The sequence below is a fragment of the Mobula birostris genome, chromosome 5 (genome assembly GCF_030028105.1).
Source record: "Mobula birostris isolate sMobBir1 chromosome 5, sMobBir1.hap1, whole genome shotgun sequence".
Lineage (NCBI taxonomy): Eukaryota > Metazoa > Chordata > Chondrichthyes > Myliobatiformes > Myliobatidae > Mobula > Mobula birostris.
In genome coordinates this window covers 206,998,320-207,009,320 of record NC_092374.1, presented here as the reverse complement: position 1 = coordinate 207,009,320, position 11,001 = coordinate 206,998,320, and the positions used below count along the sequence as shown (strand labels likewise).

At 48.2% G+C, this 11,001-nt stretch overlaps 1 protein-coding gene across 3 annotated transcripts in view; it reads left to right on the top strand.

The window, feature by feature from the left end:
* The first annotated feature begins 4,092 nt into the window (after positions 1-4,092).
* The window catches only part of LOC140198316 (uncharacterized), a 31,105-nt gene continuing 24,196 nt past the window's right edge, over positions 4,093-11,001 (top strand). For all 3 annotated transcript variants that reach the window (XM_072259406.1, XM_072259407.1, XM_072259405.1), the window contains exon 1: positions 4,093-4,226. The gene's annotated coding sequence lies outside the window, so the exon portion shown is untranslated. The remainder of the gene's footprint in view (positions 4,227-11,001) is intronic.

Genomic DNA, 11,001 nt, shown 5'->3' with positions numbered 1-11,001 from the left:
CAAAGCCATCAATTTCATCATCTAAATCATTTATATGCAGCATAAAAAGAAGTGAACCCAACACTGACCCCTGTGGAACACCACTAGTCACTGGCAGCCAACCAGAAAAGGATCCTTTTTATTCTCACTCACTACCTCCTACTAATCAGCCAGTAACTTTCCTGTAATGCCATGGGCTCTTAACTTGGTAAGCAGTCTCAATGTGTGACACCTTGCCAAAGGTCTTCTGATAGTCCAAGTATACAACATCCACTGCAACCCCTTTATCCTATGTGTAATCTCTTCAAGGAATTCCAACCAGTTCTTCAGCCAAGATTTTCCCTTAAGGAAACCATGCTGACTTTGTCTGATACTGTCCTGTATCATCAAGTACTCTATAACTTCATACTTAACAATTGACCCCAACATCTTCCCAACCACCGAGGTCAGGCTAACTGGTCTATAATTTCCTTTCTGCTGCCTTCCTCCTTTCTTAAAGAGTGAAGTGCTATTTGCAATTTTCCTGCCCTCTGGTACCATGCCTGAGTCCAATGATATTTGAAAGATCATTACCAATTCCTCCACAATCTTCACCACTACCTCTTCCAGAACCCTAGGGTGCAGTTCATCTGGACCAGGTGAGTTGCGTACATTCAGCTTTTTGAGCACCTATGCCCTTGTCATAGTAACTGCACCCACTTCACATCCCTCACACCCTTCAACATCTGGCACACTGTTAGTGTCTTCCACAGTGAAGACTGATGCAAAATACTCACTTACTTCATCTGCCATCTCCTTGTCCCCCGTTATTATTTCTCCAGTCTCATTTTCTAGTGGTTCTAATATACCCTCATCTCTCTTTTTCACATGAGAAAGCTTTTGATATTGTTTGCTAGCTTGCTTTCAAATTTCAACTTTTGCCTCTTAATGATTATTTTAGTTCCTCTCTGTAGGTTTTTTAAAAAGCTTCCCAATCCTCTATCTTCCCACTAATTTTTGCTTTGTTGTATGCCCTCTTTTTTGCTTTTACAAAAGCTTTGACTTTTCTTGTTGGCCATGGTTGTACTATTTTGCCATTTGAGTATTTATTTATCTTTGGAATACATCTATCCTGTACCTTCCTCATTTTTCCCAGAAACTCAAGCCATTGCTGCTCTGCTGTTATCCCTGCCAGCATCTCCTTCCAATTCATTTTGACAAACTCCTCTCTCATACCACTGTAATTTCCCTTACTCCATTGAAATACTGCAACGTCAGATTTTACTTTCTCTCAACCAAATTTCAAGCACAACTGAATCATATTGTGATCACTCAGTCCTTGGGGTTCCTTTACCTTAAATTCCCTAATCGCCTCCAGTTCATTACATAGCACCCAATCCAATATAGCTGATCCCCTAACAGGCTCAATGACAAACTGCTCTAAGAAGCCATCCCACAGGCATTCAACAAACTCACTCGCTTGAGATCTATTTCCAACCTGATTTTCCCAATCGACCCGCATGTTGAAATCTCCCATGACTATCATAACATTGCCCTTTTGACTTGCCTTTTTCATTTCATGTTGTAATCTGTGTTTCACATCCCAGCTACCGACGGGAGGCCGGTATATAACTGCCATCAGGGTCCTTTTACTCTTGCAGTTTCTTAACAACCTACATCTTCTGATCCTATGTCACATCTTTCCACTGATTTGTAAACACAAAATAATCTGCAGATGCTGGGGTCAAAGCAACACTCACAACACGCTGGAGGAACTCAGCAGGTCAGGCAACATCTGTGGAAAAGATCGGTCGACGTTTCGGGCCAGAACCCTTTGTCAGGACCCGAAACGTCGATCGATCGTTTCCATGGATGCTGCCTGACCTGCTGAGTTCCTCCAGCGTGTTGTGAGTGTTGCTTTCTACTGATTTGATGCCATTCTTTACCAGTAAAACCAAACCACCCCCTTTGCCTGCTTTCCTATTCCTCCGATATAATGTGTAACCTTGGACATTCAACTCCCAACTACAACCATCCTTCAGCCACGATTCAGTGATGGTCACAACGTCATACCTGACCATCTGTAATAGAGCAACAAGATCATCCAGCTTATTTCTTATCCTCTGTGCATTGAGATATAACACTTTGAGTACTGTATTTGCTACCCTTTTTGATTCTGCATCCCTAATGCACTGATACTCACCCTGCTGGCTGCAATTTTGTCCTGTCATCCACCTGCCCTTCCCGACAGTTAGACTGCACGCTATCTTCACTTTTTTTATCATGTGTCCTATTCTGAGTTCCTTTATTCTAGTTCCCAGCCCCCGGCCAAATTAATTTAAACCCTCCCCAACAGCTCTAACAAACCTGCCCGCGGGAATATTGGTCCCCCTCGGGTTCAGGTGCAACCGGTCACTTCTGAACAGGTCATACCTCCCCCAGAAGAGATCCCAATGATCCAAGAACCTGAAGCCCTGCCCCCTGCGCCAGCTTCTCAGCCACGCATTTATCTGCCAAATCATCCTGTTTCTGCCCTCACTGGTACGTGGCACAGGCAGCAACCCAGGAATGACTACCTGCGAAGTCCTGCTTCTCAACTTTCTACCTCGCTCTCTAAATTCTTTCTTCAGGACCTCTTTACTTTTCCTCCCTGTGTCGTTGGTACCAATCTGTACCAAGGCACCTGCCGGCTCTCCCTCCCCCTCCAAGATGCTTTGTACGCGGTTCGAGGGAGTCAAACCCTGTTCGGTGGTCAATGGCGTCTGCAGTGTTCCAGATAAACGGGAGAGGGGAGAGAGCAATTTGGAATAAATACAGAGATTTTATTTTTTTTTAGAGATCTTCTTTCGCTGCTCTCTTAAATTAAAACAACCTTCCTCAAAAGATAATTGGTAGGTCCGCTTTTCTGAAGTACGCTCCTAAACCGTGGAATTCAGTAACTAAAACTATAAGTAATGCAGAATCAGCTGACACTTTCAGACACCAGCTCAAAACCTACTTATTTACCTTGCTTTTAATTATCATTTTATTTTCACGTTTATTTTTATTTTATTTTCACATTTGTGTTTTTATCCGATCGTAAAGCATTTTGAAATGCGTCACCTGTATGAAAAGTGTTCCATACGTAAGGTTAGGGTCTCGATGAAGGGTCTCGGCCCGAAGCATTGACTCTAATTTTCTACTTTTTTTCCCCCATAGATGCTGCCTGGCCTGCTGAGTTCCCCCAGCATTGTGTGTGTGTGTTGTCTTGATATCGGGGTGAGATCCCTCATGATGTGATTGGCTCTCTTCCCGCACCTCTCTGAATATATGATCAGAGATTAAGGGAGCTAGGGCTTTACTCTTTGGAGAGGAGGAGGATGAGAGGAGACATGACAGAGGTGTACAAGATAATAAGAGGAATAGATAGCGTGGATAGCCAGCGCCTCTTCCCCAGGGCACCACTGCTCAATACAAGAGGACATGGCTTTAAGGTAAGGGGTGGGAAGTTCACGGGGGATATTAGAGGAAGGTTTTTTACTCAGAGAGTGGTTGGCGTGTGGAATGCACTGCCTGAGTCAGTGGTGGAGGCAGATACACTAGTGAAGTTTAAGAGACTACTAGACAGGTATATGGAGGAATTTAAGATGGGGGGTTATATGGGAGGCAGGGTTTGAGGGTCGGCACAACATTGTGGGCCGAAGGGCCTGTACTGTGCTGTACTATTCTGTATCCCATACGGGCCAAATGCCGGCAATGGGAATTAGCAGAGCATGGAGTAGCTGGGCCGAAGGGCCGGTTTCCTTTCTTTGGCTTGTTTTACACGCCGACTCAAAAAAAATTCGCGTGGCAGTTTTAAAATTCCGTTTCTTGAATAGTAAAGAATCCCCCCGCTTCCCCCTTGCCTCTCCTCCAGATCTACTCCGCCATCGCCCACCGACAGGAGGGATCGCTTTGTTAAGACGATCCACCGCCGGGGGGGCTGGGACACCCGGCGGCCGGAGGAGGGATGCAGAGGGAGCGCCCCGCCCGCGGCCGGGGGAGGGGTGGCGAGGAAGCGCGGCCCTGGCATGTGATGTGCAGGTGTGCGCTCCGCCTCCGCCGATCCATAGCTATTAGTCACGGGTTCGACTCACCCTCCACCCCAGTCGATGTTTGAACAGTGTAGGGTGCGCCTGGTTGCCGAGGGTGGGACAGGGATCCCACATCAGTTCCTTCCGCCGGCGACACCACACGCCTGGGCTGATCCGGCCGGTCGGCCAACCGCCAACAGTAGATCACCTGCTCAGGTGAGAGAGCGGAAACTCGGTGACCGGGGCCGGGAGGGTCGGTGCAATGATTCCTGACCGCGGGATTGCCGGGCAGTGGCCGGTCACCTGGTGTTGGGTACCGGGTTCACTGGACCCGGCAGCTGCCGACGGTCCCGGACCGGCGCCCGTCCACCGCCAGCGTGGGGATGACGGGCGGGTGAATCCGGCAGCGGCGCCGCTTCCGCAACCCCCTCCCTGAGCGTTTAGGTGATGGATCGGGCCATCTCCCCGGTGCGAGGATACTTCCCGCGAGTCCTCCGGGCTCCGGAACTCGAAGTCACTGAGCCCCGGTAGTGCGGAGCTCACCTGCCGCCCCCCCTCCGTCCCACAGCCAGTGAGGTCACAGAGGGAATGAGGTGGTTTGAACAGACTGGCAACGTGTCTGACAGCTGGAATTTATCCCAACTGGATTTTAAAAGATCACAGCTCAGAGTAACAGGCAATTCGGCCCAACTCGTCCATGCTACCACCATATTATTCCCATCTGCCTGCACGATGGTAGCCCACCATATCTGGGTGATTCCAACTGCTGGCCAGACACCTCTGAAATTCCTTGCTGCACTTTCTCAGGAATACTTTCCAGTACAACACAGTTTATAAACATAGAACATAGAATAGTACAGCACAGTACAGGGCCTTCAGCCCACAATGTAGTGCCGACCCTCAAACCCTGCCTCCCATATAAGCCTCCACCTTAAATTCCTCCATATACCTGTCTAGTAGTCTCTTAAACTTCACTAGTGTATCTGCCGCCACCACTGACTCAAGCAGTGCATTCCACGCACCAACCACCAAACACAAGAGATTTTGCAGATGCTGGAAATCTGTCTGGGTTTCCTCCAACCTGATGGCATGAACATTGATTTCGCCAACTTCCAGTAATTTTACCTCCTCCCACTTTCCTGTTCTTCCTTTCCCCTCTGGCCTCTTCCCTTCTCCTCACCTTTCTACCATCTCCCCCAGTGTCCTTCCTCCTTCCCTTTCTCCCATCATCCACTCTCCTCTCCGTCCCTTTCTCCCATCGTCCACTCTCCCCTACGTCCTTTTCTCCCATCGTCCGCTGTCCTCTCCTTCCCTTTCTCCCATCGTCCACTCTCCTCTCCGTCCCTTTCTCCCATCGTCCACTCTCCTCTCCTTCCCTTTCTCCCATCGTCCACACTCCTCTCCTTCCCTTTCTCCCATCGTCCACTCTCCTCTCCTTCCCTTTCTCCCATCGTCCACACTCCTCTCCTTCCCTTTCTCCCATGGTCCACTCTCCTCTCCTTCCCTTTCTCCCATGGTCCACTCTCCTCTCCTTCCCCTTCTCCCATCGTCCACACTCCTCTCCTTCCCCTTCTCCCATCGTCCACTCTCCTCTCCTTTCCCTTCTCCCATTGTCCACTCTCCTCTCCTTCCCTTTCTCCTGTGGTCCACTCTCCTCTCCGTCCCTTTCTCCCATCGTCCACTCTCCTCTCCTTCCCCTTCTCCCATCGTCCACTCTCCTCTCCTTCCCTTTCTCCCATCGTCCACTCTCTTCTCCGTCTTTTTCTCCTACCAGGTTGCTTCTTGTCCAGCCCTTTGCCTTTTCCACCAATCACCTGCCAGCTGCCTCCTTCCCCCACCCACCCGTCTTCACCTCTCACCTTCGACCCTGTGCTCCTTACCCTCTGCTCACTTTCTTTTTCTTGCTTTTTCCCCTTTACAGTCCCAATAAAGGTTCTCAATCCGGAATGTCAACTGTCTATCCTCCGCATAGATGCTGCCTGACACTGTTCCCTCCAAGTTGTGTGTGTGTGTGTGTGTGTGTGTGTGTGTGTGTGTGTGTGCATGTGTGTCTACGGCTGCACAGTAACTGAAATGCCCTCACGCACATAGCCTAGGTGATTGAGTCTTGAGTTCAATGCTGACTGGCAACTCCCGTGCTGAACGGTATTGGTCTCTAAGGATTTATCAGCCGTCTGGAGGGGGATTCAGCTACATGGGCGTGGTCTTGCTCTCCATATCAGACTGCCCTGGCTTGTTTATCACGTAGACAGCTGGGTGAAAGGTAAGGAGATGGGGCATCGGGGAGAAGTGATAGGCAGGTAAGGAGAAGAGGTACGAGGCCAGACTGGGGAATTGAAGGCGAGGAAAGGGAGAGGGGGTAAATAACGGGCGTTGGGAAAAATCAATGTTCATGCCATCAGGTTGCAGGCTGCCCTCCACTAGAATCACCTGTTCTATCAACTTCTAACTTGTCCTCTTTCCCCTCCCCCCCGTTTTCTTATCCTGGCATCTTCCCCACTTCCTTTCCAGTCCTGATGAAGGGTCTCGGCCCAAAACATTAGCTGTTTACTCATTTTCGTAGATGCTGCCTGACCCGCTGAGTTCCTCCGGCATTTTGTGTGTGTTACTCAGCACAGTTTATATTTTTTTTAAACAATGAGAGGCATCAATAGGTTAGACAGTCAGAATATTTTCTCCAGGGTGGGAACGTCAGACACCAGAGGCCATGCTTTTAAGGTTAGAGGGAAGTTTTTTTTTCTGCAGAGTGGTACAGTAGGTGCCTGGATTGGGTTACCAGGGTAGTGGTGGAAGCAGTCAGTTTGGTGGAGCTGAGAAACATTTAGACAGACACATATGAAGGGATAGAGAGGAGGCCATTCAGTGTAAATCAGGAACAGCACAAACTTATGGGTTGAATGGCCTGTGCTGTTCTAGTATTGGAAAAGGCCCTTTGGCCCACAATGACTGTGCTGAACATGATGCCAAACTGAAGCTAATCTCTTCTGCCTGCCCAGTCAGGTCAATTAGAGAGTTGTGTCAACTTTAATACTGTCAAAATTATAATCTGAACTGTCCCAATGTAGAATGATTTTGTTTTAATTTCCACTCCACATCTCTCCACGACATTGGATATTGTGGAGTTCATTGCCACGGAAGTCTGTGGAGGCCAAGTCGTTGGGATTGCTTAGAGTAGAAGTTGACAGGTCCTTAGTTATTCAGGCTGTCAAAGGTTACGGAGAGAAGGCAAGAGAATGGGATTGAGAGGGATAATACATCAGTCTCGATGGAATCGCAGAGAAGACCCCCACTCCCACGTAAAGTGATAGATAGATAATAGTTTATTGATCCCGAGGGAAATTGGGTTTCGTTGCATGTCCTCTTTGACTTTTCTACCCCGGATGCTGACAGTCTCCACCTCCCCACTCTCTGGGTGAAGAAGGTGCTCCTCAGATCCTCTCTGAAACTTTTTCTTTTCCTCCAAACCCTTGGTTCCTTAACACTGCCATAGCCGCAGAATGGGGGTGGGCTCCCACTACCTATTAAATGCTCCCAAAGGTCTGTCTCTCTCAAATAGCCTCTGGCGACCAAGTCTAGCTCCTGATCTTCATGTTTGGTTCAGCTACCAAGCCAAGTGGAATAATTTTTACTGACGGAACAGGCAAAGGTAGGTTTCTGGCATCTTCAAACCAGTCACTTCAGGCAGGCGTGGTAGGCAGCTAACCTAGGAGAAGGGAAACTCTGATCTCAAGCCTCCACTGCCTTGCGGCCATGCCCACTCCCAGGGAAGGCTTTGGGAGTAAGCCTTGAGGAACAATCCTGAACTGGAGTCCTGAAGGCAGTCCTGCGTTGAGTTCAATGCTGACTGGCAACTCCTGAGATTCTGCTGGAGCTGGACAGTATTGGTCACTGATGTTCCTCTGGATTTATCTGCTGTGTGGAGGGGGGAGCAGCCTGCTCTCCATATCATACTGCCCTGGTTTGTGTTTCACGTAGACAGTGAGGATGGTCAGATCTAACTAATGGAGGGCCAGTCGAATGTCCTCTAGTTTATATTTTCCTTTGATACAGGACAAAAGTTTCCTTCGGTCAGCCCATCTACCTCACAAACTTATATACCTCAATGATACTCCCCTACCCCGGGGAGAATAGACCCAGACTCTCACCCTCCCCTACCCCGGGGGCAATAGGCCCAGACTCTCACCCTCCCCTACCCCAGGAAGGACAGACCCAGACTCTCACCCTCCCCTACCCCAGGGACAATAGACCCAGACTCTCACCCTCCCCTACCCCAGGGACAATAGACCCAGACTCTCATCCTCCCCCTACCCCGGAGAGAATAGACCCAGACTCTCACCCTCCCCTACCCTGGGGGTGATAGGCCCAGACTCTCACCCCCACCTACCCCAGGGACAATAGGCCCAGACTCTCACCCTCCCCTACCCCAGGGACAATAGGCCCAGACACTCACCCTCCCCCTACCCCAAGGACAATAGGCCCAGACACTCACCCTCCCTTTATCCATGGAGAATAATTGGGAGTTTGACATCAAAGGGTATACTTTGTATTGAAAGGACAGGCAGGAAGGTGTAGGTGGGGGTGTGGCTCTGCTGGTAAGGGAAGGAATTACATCTTTAGAAAGAGGTGACATATGGTCAGATGTTGATTCTTTGTGGGGTGGAGTTAGAAACTGCAAGGGTTACAATTAAATTATTATGGCAATCATATGTAGGCCTCCAAATAATAGCCAAGGTGTGGGGTTGAGTTTGCAAAAGAAGCTGGAAAAGACATGTAATAAGGGTAATGACACAATTGTAATAGAGGACTTTAATATGCAAGAGGATTGGGAAAATCAGGTTGGCATCGGATCACAAGAGAGGGGATTTGTTGAATGCCTACGATGGCTTGTGCTTGAGCCTGCTCAGGGAAAGGCTGTCTTAGACTGGGTGTTGTGTCATAACCCAGATTTTATTAGGGAGCTGACTGTAAAGGAACCTTAGGTAGTGATCATAATATGATTGAATTTGTACTGCAATTTGAGAGGGAGAAGCACACGTCAGATGTATCGGTATCGCAATGGAATAAAGGGACTTACAGAGACATGAGAGAGGAGTTTGCCCAGGTGGATTGGAGGAGTATACTAGCGGGGATGACAGCAAAACCGAGGTGGCTGAAGCTTCTGGGAATAGTTTACAAGGTGCAGGAAAGATATGTCCCACAGAAGAAGTTGTCTTCAAATGGCAGGGGTAGACAATCGTGGCTGACAAGGAAAGTTCAGGACTGCATAAAAGTCAAAGGAAAAGGCATATAAGGTTTCAAAAGTAAGTGGGAATTTGGATGAGTCAGTAGCTTTCAAAATCCAGCAAAAGGCAACTAAAAAGGCTCGAAGAAGGGAAAAGATGTAATCCGAGAGCAAACTAGCCAGTAATGTACAGCAGGATACTAAGTGTTTTCAGTAATATAATGTGTAAAAGGGAGCTGAGAATTGGACCACTGGAACATGATGCTGGTGAGGTAGTAATGGGGGACAAAGAAATGGCAGATGAACTTAATAGGTACTTTGCATCTGTCTTCACTGTGGAAGACACCAGCAGTGTGACAGAAGTCTGTGAGTGTCAGGGAGCAGGAGTGAGTGCCATTGCTATTACAAAGGAAAAAGTGCTAGGCAAGCTGAAAGGTCTTAGGTCACCTGGACCAGATGGACTACATCCCAGAGTCCTGAGAGAGGTTGCTGAAGAAATAATTGGTCATGATCTTTCAAGAATCACTTGATTCTGGCATGGTCCCAGTGGAGTGGAAAAATTGCAAATTGCAAAAAATTGCAAACCCTTTAAGAAGGAAGGCACAAGAGAGGAAATGAAAGGCCAGTTGGCCTAGCCTCAGTGGTTGGGAAAGTGTTGGGCTCCATTATTAGAGATGAGGTTTTAGAGTACTTGGAGACTAATGATAAAATAACTCAAAGTCAGCATGGTGTCTGTCAAGGGAAATCTTGCCTGATAAATCTGTTAGAGTTCTTCGAGGTAGTAACAAGCAGGGTGAACAAAGGAGAGGCAGTGGATGTCATTTACTTAGATTTTCAGAAGGCATTTGATAAGGTGCCACACATGAGGCTGCGTAACAAGATAAAATCCCATGGTGTTACAGGAAAGATGCTGGCATGGATAAGGGAATGGCTGACAGGCAGGAGGCAGCAAATGGGAATAAAAGAGGCCTTTTCTGGTTGGCTTCTGGTGACTAGTGGTGTTCCCCAGGGTCCAATATTGGGACAACTACTTTTCACATTGTTTGTCACTGATTTCAATAATGGAGTTGATGGCTTTGTGGCAAAGTCTGCAGATGATACAAAGATAGGTGGAGAGGTAGGTAGTGCAGAGAAGGCAATGCAATTGCAGCAGGACAAGTTTGGAAGAATGGACAAAAAAAGTGGCAGATGGAATATAGTGTTGGGGAATGTATGATAATGCATTTTGGTAAAAGGAAGAATAGTGTGGACTACTATCTAAATGGGGAGAAGGTTCAAACATCAGAGGTGCAGAGGGGTGTACAGTGAAATTCAATTAATTACAATAATACATTGAGGTTGCACAAAAGAAATGCAGTAACAGAACGCAGAACAAACTTACAGAGTAGGGGCAGCACGAGCAGACTACAAAGTGTAAACCCAATAGAGTCATAGAGCACAGAAACAGCCCGTTTGCCCCGTCTAGTCCCTGGTGAACTGTTATTCCCATTGACCTGCACCCAGACCAAAGCCCTCTATACCCCTCCTACCCATAGACCTGTCCGAGCGACTCCTAAATATAGAAATCAAAGCCACATCCACCACTTGCACTGGCGACTCATTCCACACTCGCGCCGCTCTGCGAATGAGGAAGTTCCCCTGAAATATTTCTCCTTTTGCCCTCAACCTATGACCCCTGGTTCTATTCTCATCCAGCCTCAGTGCTTTGCCGACCATCCCTGCTCCAGGACCTGCGCCCTCCAAACCTCATCCATGTCCCTGTCGAAACGT